Below are 26,672 nucleotides of genomic sequence, written 5' to 3' on the forward strand. Positions count from 1 at the left end.
GAAACATTAAATAAGGGAGGCAAAACCTTGCTGATATTAAGGTACAGCAACTGAAGGTTCAAGCAATTCAAGCAAGTAAAAGGGAAGAACCAAGATATTCACACAATGTTTGTCATGCTGCTCCTACCCCTACCACTGTGCCTTAGACCTCTGAAAGCTCCTGAGAGTAGCAGATAACTGGTGGCTATTGCTTTCCTGAAGGCATGACTTTACCTTCAAGGCTTCAGAGGCACAGGCACAATTCCCAACCTCCTCGGCATTATCCTTAATTAATTCACTTGCTTGCTGTCTGACTTCCCCAGTGAAGAAGGTCTCAAAAGCAGAGACCCTCAGAAATTCTGTTTACTTCTTTAAGCCTGGTGCTTATAATGGTGACAGGCTTGAAAATAATTTATGAATCAATAAATTATCTAGTTCCCAAGTCGGAAATATGAACTCATACTTAATTTATTCTTCTTTACCACATTCCACTTAACCATCAAGTCCTATAGTGATTAAATCCTATCTCTTGAATTAACCTATTTCTCTCCAGGTCCTTATCTAACTTTAAGTCACCATCATCTCGCCTCCATTACTTCAACAGCCTAGTAGCTGGTTTCTCTGCTGTTTTGCTCCCCTTCAATATGCAGACAGAACAATCTTTCTAAAATACATATATGTTAGGAGTTCTTGTCATGGCTCAGTGGTTAACGAACCCGACTAGCATCCATGAGGACGTGGGTTTGATCCCTGGCCTCGCTCAGTGGGTTAAGGATCTGGCGTTGCTGTGAGCTGTGGTGTAGGTCACAGACGCGGCTCGGATCTGGCATGGCTGTGCCTGTGGCTGTGGCCTGCAGCCGTAGCTCCAACTGGACCCCTAGCCTGGGAACATCCATATGCCGCAGGTGCGGCCCTGAAAAAAGACAAAAAGACAAAATAAAATAAAATAAAATACACATTAATCCTGTCACTCACTCAGCTATTTAAAATATATTGATTTCCCTGGCCTTTAAGATAAATGTCCAGGACTCCTTAACATAAAAGGCCCTTCACGACTGGAATCCTGCTTCACAGCCTTATCTCTACTTCTTCCATTGTTATATTGAAAGACTTTCAGTCCCTTTATGGGTATGTCCTCTGTCACCTTGAGGTCTGTATAGATCTGCTTGACCTTACTGCCCTCTCTTCATGGCTCTTCATCTTGGAATGGTTTAGTCCTACTCATCATCAGAACTCAGTTTAGCCACTTCCCCAAGAAGCTCTCCCTGCATTCTGACAAAAGTTGTCTCAGATGCTCCTCCTCTGCACCCCCAGAACAGCATGTTTGCTCTAGCGTAGGGTCCTTAAAAGTAAGAATCATGGCTCATTTACCTTTGCGCCTCCAGTGCCCAGTATGTTTATTGAATGAATGAATGAATGAATTCCAGTGACCAACTTGAATGCAATTTAGAAAAATACTATTGTAACCTCACTAATGATTTTCATTATCACCTGGAGCTCTGCACTTCTGAAATACTGTCTTACTATGCTACTCTAAGACTAAAGGCTATTGTTCGTTCTTCCAGTGTTCTCACACTTATGAGAATGAGTGAAAGAAAGTAGCCTTGCTCCTTTCATTTTGTATTTGGTTTAGACATGTCAGCAGCTTACTCAGAAACAGTTAAGGGAGGAAAAAGGTTTTTTGGTTTTACTATAGTTGATTTACAGTGTTGTGCCAATTTCTGCTATACAGCGAAGAGACTCAATTATACATATACATTCTTTTTAATATTCTTTTCCATCATGAGCTATCCCAAGAGATTCGATATAGTTCCCTGTACTATATAGTAGGACACTGTGGTTTATCCTTTTTTTTGGAGGTATAAGTGAATTTTTATTGGGAAGGGAGGTTGTCAACTTAAACAGCAGCAAATGAAGAGTGAATAAGGAAACTCCCTGTTGTCACAGATATATAAAACCTCCATCATATATGATACAGGAGGCATTTTAATGGGTGACCCCCAGCCCCCAAATGTCAAATGCTTTTCCATTCAATCTAATGCTACCAAAAAGGAATACATTAAGAGCGTGGAAAAGGAAGAGTAAGAGAGGGAATGGAGAAATTCAGAAGTTATGTAGAACATCGTTTAAATTGTAATTAACTACATTTTCATATCTTCACAGTAATACAAAACACAGTCTTACTTAAATACCAGATACATTTTGAGTCCTCTACATAAGTGTTGGGAAGTTACTTATGTTTATCTGAAATGAAGCTATTAATACTTGTCTACAGCAGTAACTGCACACCAGGAAGGCCAAGACAAACACAAATCAAGGAATGGAGTTTTCCCAAAGCTGCAGTGTGAAAAGACTATCCACAGTTGATTCCATACACATGACTGGGGTTCTCTGCTAGAGGAAATCCAAATGGCATAGGAACGGAGATGAGTAAAAAGACTTCTTGAGGGAAGAAGGAGGACGCCTGGATGCACTTAGTTTTCTGCCCCTTCTGCTGCATCACATTCTTCTCCTGCACTGTCTGATGTCCACAATGTTAGGTTGTCTCTGAGCAACTGCATGATGAGGGTGCTGTCTTTGTATGAGTCTTCAGTGTGTTGAGTTCTGCAATGGCCTCAGCAAATGCCGTTTTGGCCAGTGTGCAGGCAAGTTCTGGATTATTGAGGATCTCATAGTAAAATACAGCGAAGTTAAGAGCCAGCCCCCGGCAGATGGGGCGTGTGGGTTGCATCTCTTTCTTGCTTATATCAAAAACCTCTTGGTAAACTCCCCGGGAATTATCTACCGTTTGTTTTCGATCATCACCATAAGCAACTTCGGCAAGGTACTACTGGAAGTAATCTCCTTTCGTTTTCAGGTAGAAGACCTTACTCTCTGGATTAGTTGCATTGGCTACTAAATACCTTTTTTTATTTTTATTTTTTTGTCTTTTTTGTCTTTTTAGAGCCGCAACAGTGGCATATGGAGGTTCCCAGGCTAGGGAGCCTACGCCAGAGCCACAGCAATGCCAGATCCGAGCCACATCTGTGACCTACACCACAGTTCACCGCAACATCGGATCCTTAACCCACTGAGCAAGGCCAGGGATCGAACCTGCCACCTCATGATTCCTAGTCGGATTCATTTCTGCTGTGCCAAGACGAGAACTCTGGCTATTAAATACTTATCCAACAATTCCAGAACCATGGTGCAGATGGACTTCAGTTCGGACTCTACTTTCTCCCCATAGCCCTTAATCATCTGCAACTTCTTGGAGGTGTCAGTCTTCTGCTCGATTCTTGAGATGACCCTCCAGGCGGACCTGCAGCCCCCTACCACATTTTTACAGGCCACCAAGAGCAGGTTGCCTTCTCAATGGACAGCTCGGCGCCTTGCTCTGTCACAGCCTTCATGCAAGTGGCCATGTCATCATAGCGCTCGGCCTGCTCGGCCAGTTTCGCCTTCTGGATCGGTTCCATCTTCTCCATGGGGCCGGGGACAGGGCAGCGAGGGCGAGCACAGACCCGGACAGCAAGCAGGCATGCGGAGGGCCTTCCCACCGGAGCAGTCCCTGAGGAGAGTGGCATTGAGGTCAGCAGGCCCTGCCAGACCCGAGGAGGGCTGGGGGCAACCCTGGCGCTCACCTTCACATCTCCCTGTTTATACTTTCGAAATGTAGTATTTTGCATCTACTAAAGCCAAACTCCCAGTCCATTCCTCTCCCTCCCCCTTCCTCCTTGGCAACCACAAGTCTGTTCTCTATGACTGACTCACAGTTTTGTTTTGTAGATAGGTTTATTTGTAACATATTTTAGACTCCACATATAAGTTAACTCTAGGTCCATACATGTTGCTGCAAATAGCATTATTTCATTCATTTTAATGGCCGAGTAACAGTCCATTCTATATGTATACACACACACACACACACACACATTATTTTCTTTTTGGCCACACCTGTGGCACATGGACGTTCCTGGGCCAGGGACTGAACTTGTGCTGCAGCTGAAACCTGGGACACAGCTGTGGCAATGCCAGATCCTTAACTTGCAATGCCACAAAGAAATTTCCTATACCATATCTTCTTTATCCGTTCACCTGTCAATGGTCCTTCAGGTTGTTTCCATGTCTTGGTTATTGTGAATAGTGCTGCTAAGAACATAGCGGTGCATGTATCTTTTTGAATTATAGTTTTGTCCAGATATATTCCCAGGAGTAGCATTGCTGGATCATACAGTAATTCTAAATTTACTTTTCCAAGGAACCTCCATATTGTTTTCATTAGTGGTTGCACCAACCTACATTTCCATTAACAGTGTAGGAGGGTTCCCTTTTCTCCACAGCCTCTCCAGCATTTATTTGCAGACTTTTTTTTTTGGCCTCACCCATGGCATGTGGAAGTTCACAGGCCAGGGATCAAACCCACACCACAGCAGAAACCCAAGCTACTGCAGGGACAACACTGGATCCTTACCCCACTGCACTACAAGAGATAATGATGGCCATTCTGACCAGCGTAAAATAGCAGTACCTCACTGTAGTTTTGATTTGCATTTATCTAGTAATTAGTGATGTGAACATATCTTCATGTGTCACCTCACCATCTTATGTCTTCTTTGAGAAAATGTCTATTTAGGTCTTCTGCCCTTTTTTTTTTTTTTTTTAAGTTTTATTGAAGTATAGTTGATTTACAAGTTTGTGATTCTTCTGCCCATTTTTCAATTGGTTTGTTTTGTTGTTGTTGGGTTGTATGTGTATTTTGGTGATTAATCCCTTGTCAATTGCTTCATTTGCAAATATTTTCTTCTCTTCTGTAGGTTGTCCTTTTTTTATGGTTCCTTTTTCTAGGCATAAGCTTAAAATTTTGATTAGGCCTAATTTGTTTATTTTTGTTTTTATCTCTATTGCCTTGGGAGACTGACTGACCTAAGAAAACAATGTACAATTTATGTCAGAAAATGTTCTGCCTATGTTCTCTCCTAGGAGTTTTATGGTGTCATGCCCTATGTTTAAGTCTTTAAGCCATTTTTAGGGTTTTTTTTTTTTTCTTTTTTGGCTGCCCCACAGCATAAGGACTGTGGCAGATTGGATTAAAAAATAAGAACCTACAATATGCTGCCTGCAAGAGACATACCTTAGAGCAAAGGACATGCATAAATTCAAAGTGAGTGGATGGAAAAAGATATTTCATACAAACTGAAATGACAAGAAAGCAGGGGGTCACAATACTCTTATCAGATGAAACAGACTTTAAAATAAAGTCCATAAAGAAAAAGGACACTAAGTAATAATAAAAGGATCAATATAAGAAGAGGATTTTACATTCATCAAGATATATGTGCCCATGGAGTTCCCGTTGTGGCGCAGTGGTTAACGAATCCGACTAGGAACCATGAGGTTGCGGGTTCGGTCCCTGCCCTTGCTCAGTGGGTTAACGATCCGGCGTTGCCGTGAGCTGTGGTGTAGGTGGCAGACGCGGCTTGGATCCCGCGTTGCTGTGGCTCTGGTGTAGGCCGGTGGCTACAGCTCCGATTCGACCCCTAGCCTGGGAACCTCCATATGCCGCGGGAGTGGCCCAAGAAATAGCAACAACAACAAGAACAACAAAAGACCAAAAAAAAAGATATATGTGCCCAATATAGGAGCACCCCAATACATAAAACAAATACTAACAGACATAAAGGGAGAAATTGATGGGAATACAATAATAGTAGGAGATTTTTAACTTCCCACTCACATCAATGGACAGATCTTCTAGGCAGAAAAACAGTAAGGCAAAAGAGATCCTAAATTATTCAGTAAATTAGACTGAATTGATATTTTCAACACATTACATGCCCCCAAAAGCAGAATGCACATTCTCTTCAAGTGTACATGGACCATTCTCTAGGACTGACCACATACTAGGGCACAAAACAAGCCTCAAAAAATTTAAGGGTATAGAAATTATTTTAAGCATCTTTTCTGACCACAACAGCATGAAATTATAAATCAACCACAGAAAAAGCAATAAGAAAAAAACAATCACAAGGAGACTAAGCAACATACTACTAAAAAAACCAGTGGGTCAACGATGAAATTGAAGAAGAAATTAAAAAATATCTTGAGGCAAATGACAATGAAAACAGCCATACATACAAAATCAACTGGATGCAGCAAAAGCACTTTTTAAGAGGGAAGTTCATAGTGATACAGGCCTTCTTTAAAAACAAGAAAAATTTCAAACAACCATCTAAAAGAATCAGAAAAAGAACAAACAAGACCTAAAGTTAGCAGAAGGAGAGAAATCAAAGATCAGAAAGGAAAGCAATAAAAAAGATTTAAAAAAACAGTAGAAAAAAATCAATAAAACCAAGAGCTGCTTTTTTGAAAGGGTAAACAAAATTAACAAACCTCTGGCCAGGCTCACCAAGAAGACAAGAGAGGAAATCAAAATAAAGAAAATAAGAAATGAAATAGGAGAAATCTCAACTGATATTGCAGAAATACAAAAAAACCTTAAGAGAATATAATGAACAATCATATGCCAACAAATCTGACCAGTGCAAAGAAATGGACAACTTTCTAGAAACATACAGCCCACCAAAAGTGAATTAAGAAGAAATACATAATTTGAACAGATCAATCACTAGAAGTGAAATGGAATCTATAATAAACTTCCTACAAACAAAAATCCAGAGCCAGATGGCTTCACAGGTGAATTCTAGCAAACATATTAAGAATTTCTACAAATCCTTCTCAAACTCTTCCAAAAGACTGAAGAGGAGGGAACACTCCCAAAGACATTTATGAAGCCATCATCATCCTAATAACAAAACTAGACAAGACACTACCAAAAAAAAAAAAAAAGAAAGAAAGAAAGAAAAAAAAGAAAATTATATACCAATATCTATGATGAATACAGATACCAAAATTCTCAATGAAATATTAGCAAATCAAATCCAACAAAACATGAAAACTACCATACATTACAACCAAGCTGGATTCATCCCAGGGTTATAAGGATGGTTAAACATATTCTAAAAACCTGAAAGCCTTCCTGCTAAAATCTGGATCAAGACACAGATGCCCAATCTCACCACTTTTCTTCAACACAGTCTTGGAAGTCTTAGCCACACCAATCAGATAAGAAAAAAAAAAAAAAAGAAAGACATCCAAGTTGGTAGAGAGAAGGAAAACTGTCATTATATGCAGATGAGATGATACTATATATAGAAAATCTTAAAACACCACCCAAAAACTACTAGAAATGATAAATAAATTCAGCAAGATATCAGGATATAAGATTAACACACAGCAATTGGTTGCATTTCTTTACAATAACAATGAAGTATCAGAAAGGAGTGTAAACAATCCCTGTTATAACCATATAAAAAAAACTAGTAATAAGCCACACCAAGGAGGTCCAAAACTTACATGTTGAGAACTGGAAAATATTAATAAAGGAAACTGAAGATGATTCAAAGAAATGAAAATATATCACATGCTCTTGGATTAGAAGAATTAATTGTTAAAATGACCATACTATCCAAAGCAATCTACAGATTTAATGCAATCCTTATCAAATTACCCATCATATTTTTTCAAAGAACTAGAATAAACAATCCAAAAAGTTATATCAAACCATAAAAGACCTAGAATTGCCAAAAGAATCCTGAGGAAACAGAACAAAGCAGTATGCATAATCCTACCAGCCTTCAGACAATACTAAAAAGCTACAGTAATATAGCATGATATTGAGAGTCCATTGTGGCACAGTGGGCTCAGGATATGGTGTTGTCACTGAAGCAGCTCAGGTTGCTGCTATGGTGTAGGTTTGATCCTTGGCTCAGGAATTTCCACACGTCACAGCATACCCAAAAGACCTCAGAATAGTATTGATATAAAAGCAGACATATGGATCAATGAAATAGAATAGAGAGCCCAGAAATAAACTCACACACCTATGGACAATTAATCTTTAATAAAAGAGTCAAGACCCCAGAAAGGTATTGATGTAAAAGCAGACATACAGATCAATGAAATAGAATAGAGAGCCCAGAAATAAACTCGCACACCTATGACAATTAATCTTTAATAAAAGAGTCAAGAATAAGGAAAAGAGAGTTTCTTCAGCAAGTGATGCTGGAAAAGTTAGACAGCCACATATAAATCAATGGAGTTATAACACACCCTCATACCATACACAAAAATAAACTCAAAATGGCTTAAAGACATAAATACAAGACATGACAACATTAAACCGCAAGAAGTGAACATAGGCAAAACATTCTTTGACATAAATTGTACAACTGTTTTCTTAGTCAGGCTCCCAGAGCAGTAGAGATAAAAGCAAAAATAAACAAAATGGGTCCTAATCAGACTTATAAGCTTTTGCACAGCAAAGAAAACCAAAAACAAAATGAAAAGGCAATCTACAGACTAGGAGGAAATATTTGCAATAATGCAACTGATAAGGACTTAATTTCCAAAATATACAAGTCAATAAGAAAAAAAACAATGGAAAAATGGGCAGAAAACCTAAATGAACATTTCTCGAAAGAAGACGTACAGATGGCTGATAGGCACATTAAAGGATGCTCATCATTGCTAATTATCAGAGATACAAATCAAAACTACAATGAGGTACCACTTCACACTGGTCAAAGGGCCATCATTAAAAAGTCTGCAAGTAATAAATGCTGGAGAGAGTGTCAAGAAAAGGGAACCTTTTTACACTGATGGTAGGGATGTAAACTGGTACAGCCACTTGGAAAACATTATAGAGGTACCTCAAAAAACTAAAAATTGATTTGCCATATGATTCAGCAATCCTACTCCTCAGCATTTATCCAGGCAACACTATAATTCAAAAAGACAGATGCACCTCAATGTTCATTACAGCACTACTCACCATATCCAAGACATGGAAACAACCTAAATGGCCATCAACAGATGAATGGTTACAGAAGATGTGGCACATATATACAATGGAATATTAGTCAGCCATTAAAAAGAACAAAATAATGCCATCTGCAGCAAAATGGATGGACCTAGTGTTTATCACACTAACAAAGTAAGTCAGACAGAGAAAGACAAATACCATATGATATCACTTATAGGTGGGATCTAAAATACAACACAGGAGTTCCCATTGTGGCACAGCTAAAACAAAACCAACCAGGAACCATGAGGTTGCAGGTTTGATCCCTGGCCTCGCTCAGTGGGTTAAGGATCCAGTGTTGCTGTGAGCTGTGGTGTAGGCTGTAGATGCCACTTGGATCCTGTGTTGCTGTGGTTGTGGCATAGGCTGGCAACTGTAGCTCCAATTTGACCCCTAGCCTGGGAACCTCCACATGCCCTGAGTTCAGTCCTAAAAAGCAAAAAAATAAAATAAAATAAAATAAAATAAAATAAAATAAAATAAAATAAAATAAAATAAAATAAAATAAAATAAAATAAAATACCACACAAAAAAAATCTATCTACAAAACAGAAACAGACTCACAGACAGAGAGAAAAGACTTGTGGTTGTGGGGAGGGGGGAAGAGATGGGAAGGAAGGGAGTTTGGGATTAGCAGATGCAAACTAAAATATAAAGGATGGATAAACCACAAGGTTCTACTGTATAGCACAGGGAACAATATTCAATATCCTATGATAAATCATAATGGAAAAGAATATACAGAACTGAGTCACTTTGATGTACATCAGAAATTAACACAACATTGTAAATCAACTACACTTCAATAGTTTTTTTTTTTTTTTTTTTTAAAGCCCACAGTGAGCTATCAACTCATACCTGTTAAAATGGCTATCATTGAAAAGACAGATAACAAAGGCTGGCAAGGATTTAGAGAAAAGAGAACTCTTATACACTGTTAACGCAACTGTAAATTGATCAAGCCACTATGGAAAACAGTATGGGGGTTCCTCAAAAAAATTTTAAAAAGATCTACCATATAATTGAGCAACTCTGAAATCAAGCAGGACCCTGGAGGGCCTTCACAGAGATAGAGCCCCCCATGTCCTCTTAGCTCTTGTTTGTAGAAAAGTTTTAGCCTCCTGGGCCTTCCCTGAGTCCAAAGAGCAAATTTAATCAGAGAAGTGAAAAAAACGCATAAACAGAGAAAATCAGACAAGCAGGACAAAATAATAATAATTTGGCTCTAGGAGTTCCTGTCATGGTGCAGTGGTTAACCAATCCAACTAGGAACCATGAGGTTACCAGTTCGATCCTTAGCCTTGCTCAGTGGGTTAAGGATCCAGCGTTGCCGTGAGCTCTGGTGTAGGTTGCAGATGTGGCTTGGATCCCGTGTTGCTGTGGCTCTGGCGTAGGCCAGTGGCTACAGCTCTGATTAGACCCCTAGCCTGGGAACCTTCATATGCTGCGGCAGCAGCCCTAGAAAAGGCAAAAAGACAAAAAAAAAGAGTAAAAATAAAAACATAATAATTTGGCTCTAAAACAAAGTCAAGATCCTTTAATTTCTTCTCAAGGGCTATAGAGTCATATCCTTTAATTGTTCTGCAGATAGAAAAATTCTCACTAGGTTGAGGAAGTTAACTACATGCTGACCACCAATACTAGACCCCAGACTGGCTGGAGCCAGAAAACTGATAATTGAGATCCTCAAAATGCCAACTTGTTACCTCACCACCAACCAACTGTGCATGTGCTGATTGTGAACCACTTGACCCTCTCCCTCACACTGCCTTTAAAATCCTTTCCTTAAATCTATCGAGGAATTTGGGTCTTTGAGCATAAGATGCCCATTGTCTTTGTTTGGTGCCTTGAAATAAATTTTGTACTTTCCTTTACTACAACCTGGTGTCAGGAGATTGGCTTTGCTGTGCAACAGGTGAGTGGACCCAAGTTTAGCTAAGTAACAATTTAAAATGGGAGTATATGCGAAGGAAAGTGTTATGTTGAAGAAGTATCTGCACCCCATTTTCATAGCAGCATTATTTACAATAGCCAAGACGTGCGAACAACCTAAGTGACCATTACCAAATGAATGGATAAAGAAGTTGTGGCACATAACTATTCGGCTATAAAAAAAAAAAAGAGGATATCCTACTTTTTGCAATAACATGGATGGAACTAGAAGGCATTATGCTAAGTGAAATAAGTTACACTGAGTAAGACAAACACTGTATGATCTCACTTACATGTAGAATTTTTTAAAAAGACAAAGAAAACAACAACCCCCCCCCCCCCCCCGCAAGCCCAACACCATCAAACTCACAGAACAAGAGATCAGATATGTTGTTACCCAAGGCAGGGGAGTGTGGGAAGCGGGAACTGAATGAGGATGGTCAAAATCTATCTTCTGGTTAGAAGAAAGATAAATACTGGGAATGTAATGTACAACATGATGACTACAGTTAACAGTACTGTGTGATATATATGAAAACTGAGAGTAAATCTTATGAGTTGTCATGACAAAGAAAAATTTTTTTTCTTTTTCATTTTTTGCTGTCTATGCGAGATTACAATGTTAATTAAACTTGAGGCAATCATTTCACTATATAAGTCAAATTACTTCGTTGTACACCTTAAACTTATATTGTATGTTTATTATATCTCAATAAAACTGGAGGACAGCTCACATTTAAGGCAGGTATTTTAGTCTATCACAGTAGCTACAGCAAATGATCACATACTGGGTAGCTTATAAAGAATAAACATTTATTTCTCACAGTTCTAAAGGCTGGAAATCTGAGCATGATCAAGTGAAGGCCCTCTTCTGGGTCACAGACTTATTACTGCATCCTTATGTGGCAGAAAGGGTGAGGAAATTCTCTGGAGCCTTTTATGAGGGAACTAATCAGAAGAGAGTGGCTAAATGGATAAAAAAATTAGACCCATATACAAGCAGCCAAAAAAAGTCTCACTTCAGATGTAAGGACACACACAGATGAAAATGAAGGGATGGAAAAAGATATTCCAAGTGCATGGAAACCAAAAGAAAGCTGGGGTAGCTAAAATTATACTAGACAAAAAAGATTTTTAAAACAAAGATTGTAATAAAAGACAAAGGACATTACATAATGATAAAAGGGCAAATCCAATAAGAAGATATAAGATTTGGGAGCAGGATCAAGATGGTGGAGGAGTAAGACATTACATAATGATAAAAGGGCAAATCCAATAAGAAGATATAAGATTTGGGAGCAGGATCAAGATGGTGGAGGAGTAAGACCATCCTCCCTCAACTTCTCCAACAAACACATTAAAAAAAAATTTACATGTAGAACAAGTGTCACAAAACATCTATTGAACACTGGAAGAAGAACTTAAATCTCCAAAAAGGGCATATGGAGGGTTCCCTGGCTAGGGGTTGAATCAGAGCTGTAGCTGCCAGCCTACACCAGAGCCACAGCAACGTGGGATCTGAGCCACGCCTGCAACCTACACCACAGCTCACAACAACACAGGATCTTTAACCCACTGAGCAAGGCCAGGGATCAAACCCGCAACCTCATGGTTCCTAGTTGGATTCATTAACCACTGTGTCACAACAGGAACTCCAAGACAAAACAGACTTTAAAACAAAGGCTATATAAGAAAGACAAAGAAGGACATTATTTAATGATAAAAGGGTCAATTCAAGAAAAGGATATTACACTTGTCAATATATATGCCCCTAATATAAGAGCACCCAAGTACATGCAATACTAACAGACATAAAAGGAGAAACTGATAGGAATACAGTAATAGTAGGAGATTTTAACACTCACATAAATGGACAGGTCCTCTGTACCGAAAATCAATAAGGTAACAGAGAGTTTAAATGACACAATTATACTTAATTGATATTTTCAGGACATTACATCAAAAAAACCCCAGAATATAGGTTTGGGACAGTCTCTAGGATTGACCAGATAATGGGCACAAAACTAACCTCAACAAATATAAGAGTACAGAAAGTATTTCAAGCATCTTCTCTGACCACAACATGAAACTAGAAATCAACTACAGGAAAAGAAATGAGAAAAAAAACTGACTCCATGGAGACTAAAGAACATGCTACTAAGACAACAACAACAAAAAAAACCCAATGGGTCAAAGAGGAAATCAAAAAGGAAATTAAAAAATACCTCAAGACAAATGACAATGAAAACCCAAACACACAAAATCTATGGGATGTTACAAAAGCAGTTCTTAGAGGGAAGTCCATAGTGATACAGGCCTTCCTCAAAAAAGAAAAATCTAAAATCAACTGCCTAACCTACTACCTAAAATAATCAGAAAAAAAGAACAAACAAAACCTAAAGTCAGTAGAAAGTAGGAAGTCATAAAGATCAGAGAGGAATTCTGTAAAATAGAGATTCAAAAAACAATAGAAAAAAACCAATAAAGCCAAGAGATGGTTCTTCAAAAGGATAAACAAAATTGACGAACCTCTGGCCAGACTCACCAAGAAGAGAGAGAGAACCCAAATAAAATAAGAAATGGAAAAGGAGACATCTCAACGGATACCGCAGAAATACTAGAAAACCGTAAGAGAATACTATGAACAACTATATGCCAACAAATTTGACAACTTAGAAGAAATGCAAAACTTTCTAGAGACATACAGCTCTCCAAAACTGAAGCAAACAGAAATAGATCATTTGAACAGACCCATCACTAGAAATGAAATAGAATATGTAATAAAAACACTCCCTACAAACAAAAGTCCAGGACCAAATGGCTTTACAGGCGAATTTTACCAGACATACAAAGAAAAACTTATACCCATCCTTCTTAAACTTTAGCCACCATCACACTAATAACAAAAAAAGAAAATTATAGGGCAGTATCTTTGATGAATAGAAATGCAAAGTTTCTCAACAAAACTTTAGCCAACCAAATCCAGCAACATATGAAAAAGATCATATACCACAACCAAGCAGGATTTACACCATTTCACAAAGATGGTTCAACATACACAGATCAGTCAATGTCATACACCACATTAAAAAAAGGAAAATAAAAAACCACATGATGATCTCAATAGATGCAGAAAAAGCATGTGACAAAATCCAACATCCATTCATGATCAAAACACTTACCAAAGTAGGTACAAAGGGAACATATCTTAACATAATAAAAGCCATTTATGACAAACCCACAGCCAATATAACACTCAATGGAGAAAAGCTGAAAGCCTTCCCACTAAAATCTGGAATAAGACAAGTATGCCTACTACTACCACTTTTATTCAACATAGTATTAGAAATCCTAGCCACAGAAATCAGACAAACAAAATAAATAAAAGGTATCCAAATTGGAGCAGAGGTAAAATTCTCACTCTATGCAGCAGACATGATATGATATTGAAAATCCTAAGGACTCTACAAAAACTACTCAAACTGATTAATGAATTCAGCAAAACAGCAGAATACAAGATTAACAATCAGAAACTGGTTCCATTTCTGTACACTAACAATTAAATATTAAAAAAGGAATATAAAAATATGATAACTTTTAAAATTGCACCCCAAAAATGAAATACCAAGGAATACATCTGACCAAGGAGGTGAAAGGCTAATATGCTGAGAGCTATAAAACATTAATCAAGGAAATTAAAGAGGATTCAAAGAAATGGAAAGATATTCCATGCTCCTGGATTGGAAGAATTAGTATTGTTAAAACAGCCATACTACCCAAAGCAATCTACAGATACAATGCAATTCCTACCAAATTACCCAAGGCATTTTTCACAGAACTAGAACAAACAATCCAAAAATTTATATGGAACCATAAAAGACCAAGAATTGCTAAAGCCATCCTGAGGAACAAAAACCAAGCAGGAGGCATAACTCTCCCAGACTTCAGACAATATTACAAAGCTACAGTAATCAAGACAGTGTGGTCCCAGTACAAAAACAGACATACAGACCAAAGTATCAGACTAGAGAGCCCAGAAATAAACCCAGACACCTATGGTCAATTAATCTTTGACAAAGGATCCAAGAATATAAAACATTAAACAAGGAAATTAAAGAGAATTCAAAGTAGAAAGTTATCATATGCTCTTGGATTGGAGGAATTAATATAATTAAAATAGCCATACTACCCAAAGCCATCTACAGATCTGATGCAATCCCTATCAGATTATCCATGACATTTTTCACAGAACTAGAACAAACAATCCATAAATTTATATGGAACCACAAAAGACCCAGAATTGCCAAAGCAATCCTGAGGGGAAGGAGTGGGGAAACAAGCAGGAGACATAACTCTTCCAGACTTCAGAAATATTATAAAGTTACAGTAATCAAACAGTGTGGTACTGGTGCAGAAACAGACATATAGATCAACAGAACAGAACAGAGAGCCCAGAAATAAATCCAGACAACTATTGTCAACTAATCTTTGACAGAAGAGGCAAGAATATAAAATGGGAAAAATAAAGTCTCTAAAGCAAGTGGTGCTGGGAAAACTGGTCAGCTGCATGTAAATCAGTGAAACTAGAGCACACCCTCACACCATGCACAAAAATAAAACTCAAAATGGCTTAAAGACTTAAACATAAGGCAAGACACCATAAAACTCCTAGAAGGGAACATAAGCAACACATTTTACGACATCGACTATACAAATATTTTCTTAGGTCAGTCTCCCAAGTCAATAGAAATAAAAACAAAAATAAACCAATGAGAACTAATCAAACTTACGAGCTTTTGCACAGCAAAGGAAACCATTAAAAAAAAAAAAAGATAACCTATGGAATGGGAGAAAATAGTTTCAAATGAGGCAACTGCCAAGGGCTTAATTTCCAAAATATACAAACAACTCATACAATTCAACAGCAAAAAAATGACCAACCCAACTGAAAAATGAGCAGAAGACCTAAATAGATATTTCTCCAAAGAAGACATACAGATGGCCAACAGGCACATGAAAAAATGCTCAACATCACTAATTATTAGAAAAATTCAAATCAAAACTACAATGAGATACCACCTCACACCAGTCAGAATGGCTATCATTAGTAAGTCTACAAATAACAAATACTGGAGGGGGTGTGGGGAAAAGTGAACCCTCCTCTTCTGTTGATGGGAATGTAAACTGGTACAACCACTGTGGAAAACGGAATGGAGCTTCCTCAGAAAACTAAATATAGAACTATCATTGGAACCAGCACTCCCACTCATGTGCATATATCCTGACAAAACTTTCATTCAAAAAGAGACATGCACTTCTATTTGCAATAGCCAAGACACAGAAACAACCTAAACGTCCATTGATGTATGAATGGATTAAGATGTGGTACATATACACAATGCAGTACTATTCAGCCATAAAAGAGAACAAAATAATGCCATTTGCAGCAACATGGATGGAACTAGAGATTCTCATACTAAGTGAAGTAAGTCAGAAAAAGACAAATACCATATGCTATCACTTATATTTGGAATCTAAAATATGGCACAGATGAACCTATCTACAGAACAGAACCAGACTCACAGATATGGAGAGTAGACTTGGAGCAGGAGTGAGAGGAAGTGGGATGTACTGGAATTATGGAGTTAGTATATACATACTATCACATTTAGAATGGATAAGCAATGAGGTCCTGCTAAATAGCACAGGAAACTATATCCAATCACTTGTGACAGAACATGATAGAAGATAATATGAGAAAAAGAATGTGTATATGTATGCATAACTGGATCACTTTGCTGTACAGCAGAAATTGACAGAACATTGTAAATCAACTATAATAAAAAAATTTAAAGGATATAACATTTGTAAAGTTTTATGTACACAACATAGGAGCACCTAAATACCTAAGAGAAATATTAACAGACTTAAAGGGAGAAATAGAAATAAATAATAGTAGGGGATTTTAATATCCTACTTACATCAATACATAGATCATCCAGTCAGAAAAATCATTAAGGGAAACACTGGCTTTAAATGACATGATAGATCATACGGATGGATGGATACACATACATACACACACAAACACAATGTAAAAGATTCCAACCAAAAGTAACAGAAAACACATTCTCAAGTGCCCATGGAACATTCTCCAGGATCAATCATATGTTAGGCCACAAAATTAGTCTTAACACATTTAAGAAGATTGAAATCAATTATAAGAAGAAAACTGCAAAATTCACAAATATGCAGAGATTAAACAATATTTATTGAACAACCAATGGGTCAAAAAAGAAATCAAAAGAGAAATTGAAAAAAAAAATGCCTTTAGACAAATTAAAATGGAAATAACAAAACTTATGGGACGCAGCAAAATTAGTTCTAAGGGAAAAGAAGTCCACAGCAATAAATGCCTACATCAAGGCACAAGAAAAAAATCTTAACTTCATACCTCAAGGAACTAGAAAAAGTGGAACAAAATAAAGCCCAAAATTAGTTGAAGGAAGGAAATAACAAAGATCAGAGTGCAATAAGTAAAACAAAGAGTAAAAAGACATGAGAAAAATCAATGGACCTAACAGCTGGTGTTTTGAAAAGATAAACAAAATTGGCGAACTTTTAGCTAGGCTCACCAAAAAAAAAAAAAAAAAAAAAAGAGAGAGAGAGAGAGAGAGAGGATTCAAACTCAGAAATGAAAGAGAAGACATTACAACTGATACCGAGAAATACAAAGGATCATAAGAGACTGCTATGAACAGCTATATGCCAACAAACTTGACACTCTAGAAGAAATGTATAAATTCTTAGAAACATACAACTTACCAAGATTGAATCATGAAGAAATAGAAAACCTACCTCCAATTATTAGTAAGGAGATAGAGAGATTGATCAGTAATCAGAAAGCTCTCAACAAACACAGGTCCAGTACCAGAAAGCTCTCAACAAACACAGGTCTGGTACCAGAAAGCTTTCCTAACAGTCAAAGAAGAATTAATAGCAACCCCTCTGAAACTTTTCCAAAAAATAGAAGAGGAGGGAACATTTCCAAAATCATGTTATAAGGCCAGCATTACCGCAAAACCAGGCAAGTATGCCACAAGAAAATTACAGGCCAGTATCACTAATGAACATAAATGCAAAAATCCTCAACAAAATGTAAGCAAACCATGTCGTAAGCAAACAATATTCAACAATATATTAAAAGGATCATACACCATGATCAAGTGGGATCAATTCACAGAATACAAGAATGGCTCAATATCTGCAAATCAATGTGATTACACCACATTAACAAAATGAAGTGTAAAAATCACGATTATCTCAATAGATGCAGGAAGAGCATTCAACAAAATTCAACACCATTCATGATAAAAACTCAACAAAATGGATATAGAAGGAATTTACCTCAACATAATAAAGGTCATTATATGATAAGCCTGGCTAATACCATACTCAACAGTGAAAAGCCGAAAGCTTTTTATCTAAGATTAGGAGCAAGGTAAGGATGCCCACTCTCACCACTTTTATTAAACACAGTATTGAGGGAGTTCCCATCGTGGCATAGCGGAAACAAATCTAACTAGGAACTATGATGTTGCAGGTTCAATCCCTGGCCTCGCTCAGTGGGTTAAGGGTGTGGCATTGCCATGAGCTGTGGTGTAGGTCGCAGATGCAGCTCGGATCTGGCGTTGCTGTGTCTGTGGCAGAGGCCAGCAGCTATAGCTGATTCGATCCCTAGCCTGGGAACCTCCATATGCCACAGGAGTGGCCCTAAAAAGACAAAAAACAAAAAATGACAACAACAAAAACAACACAGTATTGAAATTCCTAGCAAGAGAAATTAGACGATAAAAAAGAAATAAAAGACATTCAAATTGGAAAAGAAGAAGTAACCAAAACTCATTATCTGCAGACAACATAATATAGAAATCTCAAAAGACTCCACCAAAAAATTGTTAGAATACACAAGTTCAGTAAAGCTGCAGAATACAAAGTCAGTATACAAATATCTATTGTGTTTATATAGACTAACAATAAACTACCAGAAAGAGAAATTAAGAAAACAACATTTAAATTCATCAAAAAGAAAAAACACCTAGGAATAAATTTAACTAAGGAGGTAAAATACCTGTATACTAAAAGCTATAAGGCACTAGTGAAAGAAATTGAAGAGGACACAAATAAATGGAAAGCTATTCCATGCTCAAGGACTGGAAAAATTAACATTGTTAAAATGTCCATACTAACCCAAAGCAACCTACAGATTCAGTGCAATTCCTATTAAAATTCCAATGGCATTTTTCACAGAATAAACAATCCTAAATTTGTATGAAACCACAAAATATCCCAAATAGCAAAGAACACTTGAGAAAGAACAACAAAGCTGGAGGCATCATGCTTCCTGATTTCAAACTATATTACAAAACTTTAATAATCAAAGCATTGTAATATGGTACAAAAACAGACACAAAGATCAATAAAACAGAATAAAAAGTCCAGAAATACACCCAAACATATTTTGTCAATTAATGTGTGAAAAGGGAGTGAAGAATATTTAATGGAGAAAGAACAGCTCCTTCAATAAATGATGCTGGGAAAACTAGACAACCACATGCAAAAGAATGAAATGACCATTATCTTAGGTCATACACAAAAATTAACTCAAAATGTATTGGAGACTTCAAACCATAAAAAACAGAGGCAGTAAGCTCTTTAATATTGGTCTTGACAATGATTTTTTAGATTTCACTCCAAAAGCAAAACAACAGCAGCAAAAATAAACAAGTGAAACTACAACAAACTAAAAAGTTTCTGTGCAGCAAAAACATTAATCAACAAAATGAAAAGGCAACTTAATGACTAGAAAAATCATCTGCAAATCATATATCTGATAAAGAGTTAATATCCAAAATATATAAAGAATCCACACATACTCAATCCTAAAAAAAGAAACAACCCAATATAAGGGCACTAATCTCATTCATGAAGGCTACCCTGTCAGGACCTAATCACCTTTCAAAGGCCTTACCTTCTAAATATCACCACAGTCACTAGCTCTGCAACATAAGAATGTGAGGGGACACAAACCACAGCAGAAGGGGAATAAGATCCACCTTTTGATGGGAGGAGCATCAAGGATCTGGAACAGCATGGGAGACTAGAAATATTGTTTCCAAATATAGTAGGAAAATAGATTAACACAGTATGTTCATAAAAGGGGAAATGAGACAGGATTAAGATGGTGGAGTAGAAGGACTGGAGCTCACCTTCTCTCATAAAAACAATAAAATTACAACCAACTGCTGAACAAATTTCAACAAAACGGACTGGAAACTATCAAAAAAGTTATCCTACTTCAGAAGACAAAGAAGAGGCCACACTGAGATGATACAAGGGGTGATTACTGATATAAGCAACTCCATATCCATCATGGGGGCAACCCACAGACTGTAAAGTAACTATACCCCAGAGGTTCACCCATGGGAGTGAGAGTTCTGAGGCTCACATCAGGTTCCCACGCCTGGGGATCTGGCATTGAGTGGAGGAGGAGCCCTCGGAGCATGTGGCAAGAAGGGCCAGTAGGGCTTGTGCACAGGAACTCCACAGGGCTGGGGGAAATGGAAACTCCACTCTTGAAAGGCACACACAGGCTTTCATGTGCACTGGGCCCCAGGATAAAGCAGAGACTCCATAGGAATCTGGGTCAGACCTGCCTGCAGTTCTTGGAGAATCTCCTGGGAAAACAGGGGGTGACTGTGGGTTGTTGTGGGGGAAGGAAATTGGAGGCAAAGGTCTAGGGAATAATCATCAGTGTGAACTCCTCTAGGGGGTGGCCATTTTAGAAAAATCTGACACCACCCATGAGGGCTGAGAAGCCCCAGGCCAAACAACAAACTGGGTGGGAACACAGCCCCACCCATCAGCAAACAGCCTGCCTAAAGACCTCTCAGGCACACAGCCGACTCTAATCTTACTCAGAGACAAAGCCCCATCTGACCAAAAAGTAAGAATCAGCTGCTCCTACCAGTGGGCAGCCACCAGTCCCTCCCATCAGGAAGACTGCAGCAAGCCCCCATACCAATTGCAGCCACAAGGAGGCAGACATCAGAAGCAAGAGAGGCTACAACTCTAATGTCTGCAAAAAGGAGACCACGCCAAAAATCTAAACAAAATGAAAAGGCAGAGAATCACGACTCAGCTAAAGTAACAAGAAGAAAACCCAGAAAAACAGCTAAGTGATCTGGAGATTACCAACCTCCATGAAAAAGACTTTAGACTAATGACAGTAAAGACATTCAAGATCTTGGAAATAAACTGGAGGTAAAGACTGATGAATTATAAGAAACACTGAACAAAGGAAAAAAAAAAGATTTAAAGATCAAGCAAGCAGAGATGCAAAATACAATAACTGAAATAAAAAACTCACTAGATGGAACAAAGAGCAGATTACAGGAGGCAGAGGAACAAATAAATGAGGTGGAGGACAGACCGGTGGAAATCACTGATTCTGAACAGAAGAGAAAAAAAGATTGAAAAGAAATGACAGTCTAAGAGAACTCTGGGACAATGTTAAATGCACCAACATCTGTATTACAGGGGTTCCAGAAGAAGAAGAGAGAGAAAGGACCAGAGAAAATACTTGCCAAGATAATAGCCAAAAACTTGCCTAACATGGGAAAGGAATCACTCAAATCTGGGAAGCACAGGAAGTACCCAAGGATGGGTAAATCCAAGGATGAACATCCTGAGACACATATTAATTAAACTGACCAAAATTAAAGACAAAGAGAAAATACTAAAAGCAACTAGGGAAAAGAAACAATAACACACAAGGGAACCCCAGTAAGGTTATCAGTTGATTTTTAGCAGAAACTCTGCAGGCCATAAGGGAGTGGCACAATATACTTAAAGCAATGAAAGGAAAAAAACCTCCAACCAAGATTACGCTATCCAGCAAGGCTCTCATTCAGATTTGAAGGAGCAATCAAAAGCTTCACAGACAAGCAAAAGCTAAGAGAATTCAGCACCACTTAACCAGCTTTACAACAAATACTAAAGCAACTTCTCTGGGTGGAAAAGAAAAGGCCACAACTAGAAACAAAACTATTATAAATGACAAGGCTCACTGGTAAAGGCTCACATATCGTTAGGGTAGGAAATCATCCACACACAAATATGCTACCAAAATCAGAAATCATGAGAAGAGGAGGGTACAAATGCAGGATACTAGAGATGTACTTGCAATTAAAAGACCAACAATTTAAAATAATCTTATATATATATATAGGCTCCTATATCAAAACTTCATGGTAACTGTAAGCCAAAAATCTATAATAGATACAGACAAATAAGAAAAAGCCATCCAAACACAACATTAAGGATAGTCATCAAACCACAAGAGACGATAACAAGAAGGGAAGAAAAAAGACCAACTAAAACAAGTCCAAAACAATAAAATGGCAATAATAACATACATATCAATATTTACCCTAAATGTAAATGGGCTAAATGCCCCAACCAAAAGACCCAGACTTGCTGAATGAATACAAATATAAGACCCATATATATGCTGTCTTCAAGAAACCTACTTCAGTTCCAGGGACGCATACAGATTAAAAGAGAGAGGATGGATGAAAATATTCCATGCACATGGAAATCAAAAGAAAGGCAATAGAAAAGAAATGGAAATCAAATAAAAAAAAAACTCATCACACAAAATAGATCTTTAAGAATATTATAAGAGGCAAAAAGGGACATTACATAATGACCAAAGTTTCAACCCAAGAAGAAGATATAACAATTATAAATATATATGCACCCAACAGAGGATCACCTCAATATATGAAGCAACTGCTAACAACCTCAAAAGGAGGAATTTACAATAACACAACGATAGCAGAGGACTTTTAACATCCCACTTACAGCAATGAACGGATCATCCAAACAGAAAATCAACTAGGAAACACAGGCCTTAAATGATGCATTAGATCAGATGGACTTAATAGATATTTATAGAGCATTCCACTTAAAAGCAGCAGAATACACATTCTTCTCAAGTGCACACGGAACATCCTCTAGGATAGATCACATTCTGGGGCACAAATCAAGCGTTAGTATATTTAAGAAAACTGAAATCATATCAAACATCTTTTCTGACCAAAACACTATATGACTAGAAATCAACAATAAGAAAAACTGAAAATATAGTAAGCTGCAGAGTCTATGAATATATAGAGTCCTCCTACCCCCAAAGGTCTTTCAGTTAAACATTTAATTTTTTTTCTTTTTAGGGCCACACCTGAGGCACATGGAAGTTCCCAGGCTAGGGGTTGAATTGGAGTTGCTGCTGCCAGCCTACACCATAGCCATGACAGATCTGAGTCACATCTGTGAACTACACTGCAGCTTGTGGCAATGCCAGATCCTTAACCCACTGATCAAGGTCAGGGACTGAACATGCATCCTCATAGACACTAGCTGGGTTCGTAACCCGCTGAGCCACAACAGGAACTCCTACATGTTTAATTTTTCACCTTTGCTCTTCCTGTTAACTTTAAACCTCTTGAGGTAAACTAATACATACTGCCTACACTGCACCAGGCACTATAATAGGTGCTGAAATGTTTGTTTCTGATCTTTTATTTATTTATTTATTTTTGTCTTTTTAGCTATTTCTTGGGCCGCTCCTGCGGCACATGGAGGTTCCCAGGCTAGGGGTCCAATCGGAGCTGTAGCCGCCGGCCTACGCCAGAGCCACAGCAACGCGGGATCCGAGCCGCATCTGCAACCTACACCACAGCTCACAGCAACATCGGATCGTTAACCCACTGAGCAATGCAGGGACCGAACCCGCAACCTCATGGTTCGTAGTCGGATTCGTTAACCACTGCGCCACGACGGGAACTCCTGATCTATTATTTTTTTGATTATTTAAGATTATTCAATTCTGATACAAAACTAAATATGGAAGCAAATAGCTTGTGACACAAGGAGGTTCAAAAGACCTGCTAAGTGTAAACAGTAAATGTTATTAATCTGTGAGGCATGTTGAAGATAGAATAAATGGAACACAAATGTGTTGAACATGGATAAAAATAATGGAATAAATGAGTGTGTCGCAGATAGAAAGGGCTGGAAGGACCAAGTAATTCTTAAATATTCATAAGGTAGGGATCATGTTACTTCCAGATTGACAACTATGTTACCTCTAAATCAGCCACCAATTGATGACATCCATTCTGGCCCCACATGTGCTCTTCTTCCCAAGAAACATAGATAAAACTCATAGCTGCTCAGAAAGCTAATTTGTGGCAAGTTACAGCTGCTCCTGCATCCCTCTAAAAGAGCAAGTGCATGTTGGCTCCGCTGCTGAGACCCCTGTGCCCATCCTCAACACCGGTGTTTCTAACTATACCACCAGCCAGGAAGGCTGATGCAGCAAAGTCAGGATACAGGAATACTATCATTAACATTTGAATAGTATGGTTTTTCCACTCCCCTCCCTCCCGCATCCTATCTTAAATAGGTTAGACACCCCAACTCTTTCCCCTTGCTCTGTGTTTTCAATGAATCTAAGAAACATGTGATTTAAGCAACTCAGTTGAGCCCTTCCATTCCACGACCTCTAGGATGGCCTGTTTAGGAGCGTACTTGGAAGCTACAGTGGTAATTTTCTTTCTTTTTTTTTTTTAATTTTACAAGACATTACCTATGGGGGAAACCAGGTGAAGGTTTGATGGGACCCCTCTGTATAATTTCTCATTTTTTGGTCTTTTTAGGGCTGCATCCATGGCATATGGAGGTTCCCAGGCCAGGGGTCAAATCAGAGCTGTAGCTGCCAGCCCACGCCACAGTCACACCAATGCGGGATCCAAGCCACATCTGCAACCTACACCACAGCTCATGGCAACACTGGATCCTTATCCCACTAAGCAAGGCCAGGGATCGAACCTGTGTCCTCATAGACGCAAGTTAGATTCGTTTCCGCTGAGCCACAATGGGAACTCCCTACAGTTGTAATTTTCCACTCCATTTAGTGCTTTACGACTAATAAATTCACAAGTAGTGTGGAACTTGTAGGAACTTTACAAGTAGTAAATCCACACAACAATCCTTCAAGGAAGGAATTTTTCTTATCCTACAGATGAAGAAACTGAGTCTCAGAAAGGCTAAGTAACTTGTCCAAGGTAGCACATGCCCACAATGATATGATTCTAGGATTCATGTTCTTTTTCACTAGGATCATTCACTTTTGTATCTTTAATTCTGAATATCACACCTTGACAAACAGTAGACATATTATTTGATAACTAATTAAATAGTAGAATCCTTGCCCTTACTTTGTCACATGGCCTGTGATAAATTATCCAACTTCTTTAAGACTAATTTTCCTCACAAAACTTATCTTTTTTTTTTTTTTTCCAGCTGCAACCCTCACCCCTCCCCACACATGGACGTTCCTAGGCCAAAGACTGAATCCCAGCTGCAGGTGTGACCTAGGCCACAGGTGCTCCAATGCCAGATCCTTAACTCACTGTGCCACAGCAGGAACTCCCTTAACAATTATTCAAAATTAACATATGTAAACTTTTTTACTCAGCACTTGGCCCCTAGTAGTTGCCTCTGATGTAGGGCAGGTTTGAGAAAGAGCTTTCATCATTTTCGAACCTTAATTTTCTACCCTGTTTTTACCATTCTTCACCCAGCGATCCACAAAGCAGGTGCCTGTTGTTCAAGGCCTGACAAGCTTCCCTCGATATGTCATCCTCAAACTACTAAAGCAAAACCTTCTCTCACCTCCTTTCTAGTTTAGGACCTAATTATTTTTTTCTTTCCGTGGCAGTCATCTTGAGACAGTTCCCCCGAGAGAGGGGACCAGCAGCAGCCAGTATGCTCGGCCAGCCCACGGGGGTCTGTCCTCCCTCCACCACTGCCTTTTGGCCTTGAGAAGAGCGTTTCGCAGGGAGCGGGGCAGCCTCCTACTTTCTGGCGCTGGAAAACCTCGGTCGTTAATCCCAAGCCCGAGTTTCTGGTCTGTAAACAGAGGGACATTCTGAGCCTCCGCGGCCCGGCTGACAGCGCGGCACAGCGCCTGGCTCTTGCTAAGAGCTCGGCAGGTGTCACCACAAGCTTAGGGTGTGGAAGGCGCCTTCAAACTCTGTCCCTGCCTTCCGTCACTCTCACGCCTCACCGAGCCGTCCCCACACTTTCCCTCAGCCTCTCCTTTTCGGTTAAGGACAAAGCCCGGCAGCCTTTCCTCCTCACTGAGGGTGTAGCGGGGCGGCTCTTTTCACCGAGAGCGTGGCTTCCCGCACCGCCACCACTCCACACGCCCAGAGCGCTCTCTCCTCCATAGCCCCTTCGGTGTGTGGTCCGACAGGCACCTGGCAAGTCTCTCAGGACCGGCCGAGTTAGCGCGACATACCGTGTTCCGGAGGCACGGCGAGAGCTAGCTGGGGAGTCTCGAGCTGGAGAGGTGACCTGGCATGTCCCGGCAACCTCTCGCACTGGGCGCCTAGAGCCGGGAGACGCAGGCTGGGCCGAAAGCCCAAGGCGGAGAGCCCCATGCCGCTAGGCTGGGAGGCGAGGCTGAGCGGCGGGGCGGGGCAGGGTCTGCTGAGGAGGCGGGGCCCGGAGCTGCGGCGAGCTCCTCCTGGAGCGGGCGGGAGGCGGGGCCAGCGGGGCGCCAGAGGCTCCGCGAGCTTCTCCGGGAGGGGAATGGAGGCGGGGCCGGAGGGGCGGGGTCTGAGGAGGAGGAGGGGCCCGGAGGCACGGGAGGCGGGGCTGGCCGGCTCAGAGGGGCTAGTCTGGGCAGGTGGGAGGCGGGGCCGGGGCAGTGGAGCTGTGCGAAGTTGGC

General features: G+C 39.3%; 1 pseudogene; it reads right to left on the reverse strand.

The window, feature by feature from the left end:
* Positions 1-2,158: 2,158 nt before the first annotated feature.
* On the reverse strand, positions 2,159-26,442 carry LOC125129126 (14-3-3 protein theta-like; annotated as a pseudogene).
* Positions 26,443-26,672: the final 230 nt, after the last annotated feature.

This window comes from Phacochoerus africanus, chromosome 6 (genome assembly GCF_016906955.1).
Source record: "Phacochoerus africanus isolate WHEZ1 chromosome 6, ROS_Pafr_v1, whole genome shotgun sequence".
NCBI classification, from domain to species: Eukaryota; Metazoa; Chordata; class Mammalia; order Artiodactyla; family Suidae; genus Phacochoerus; species Phacochoerus africanus.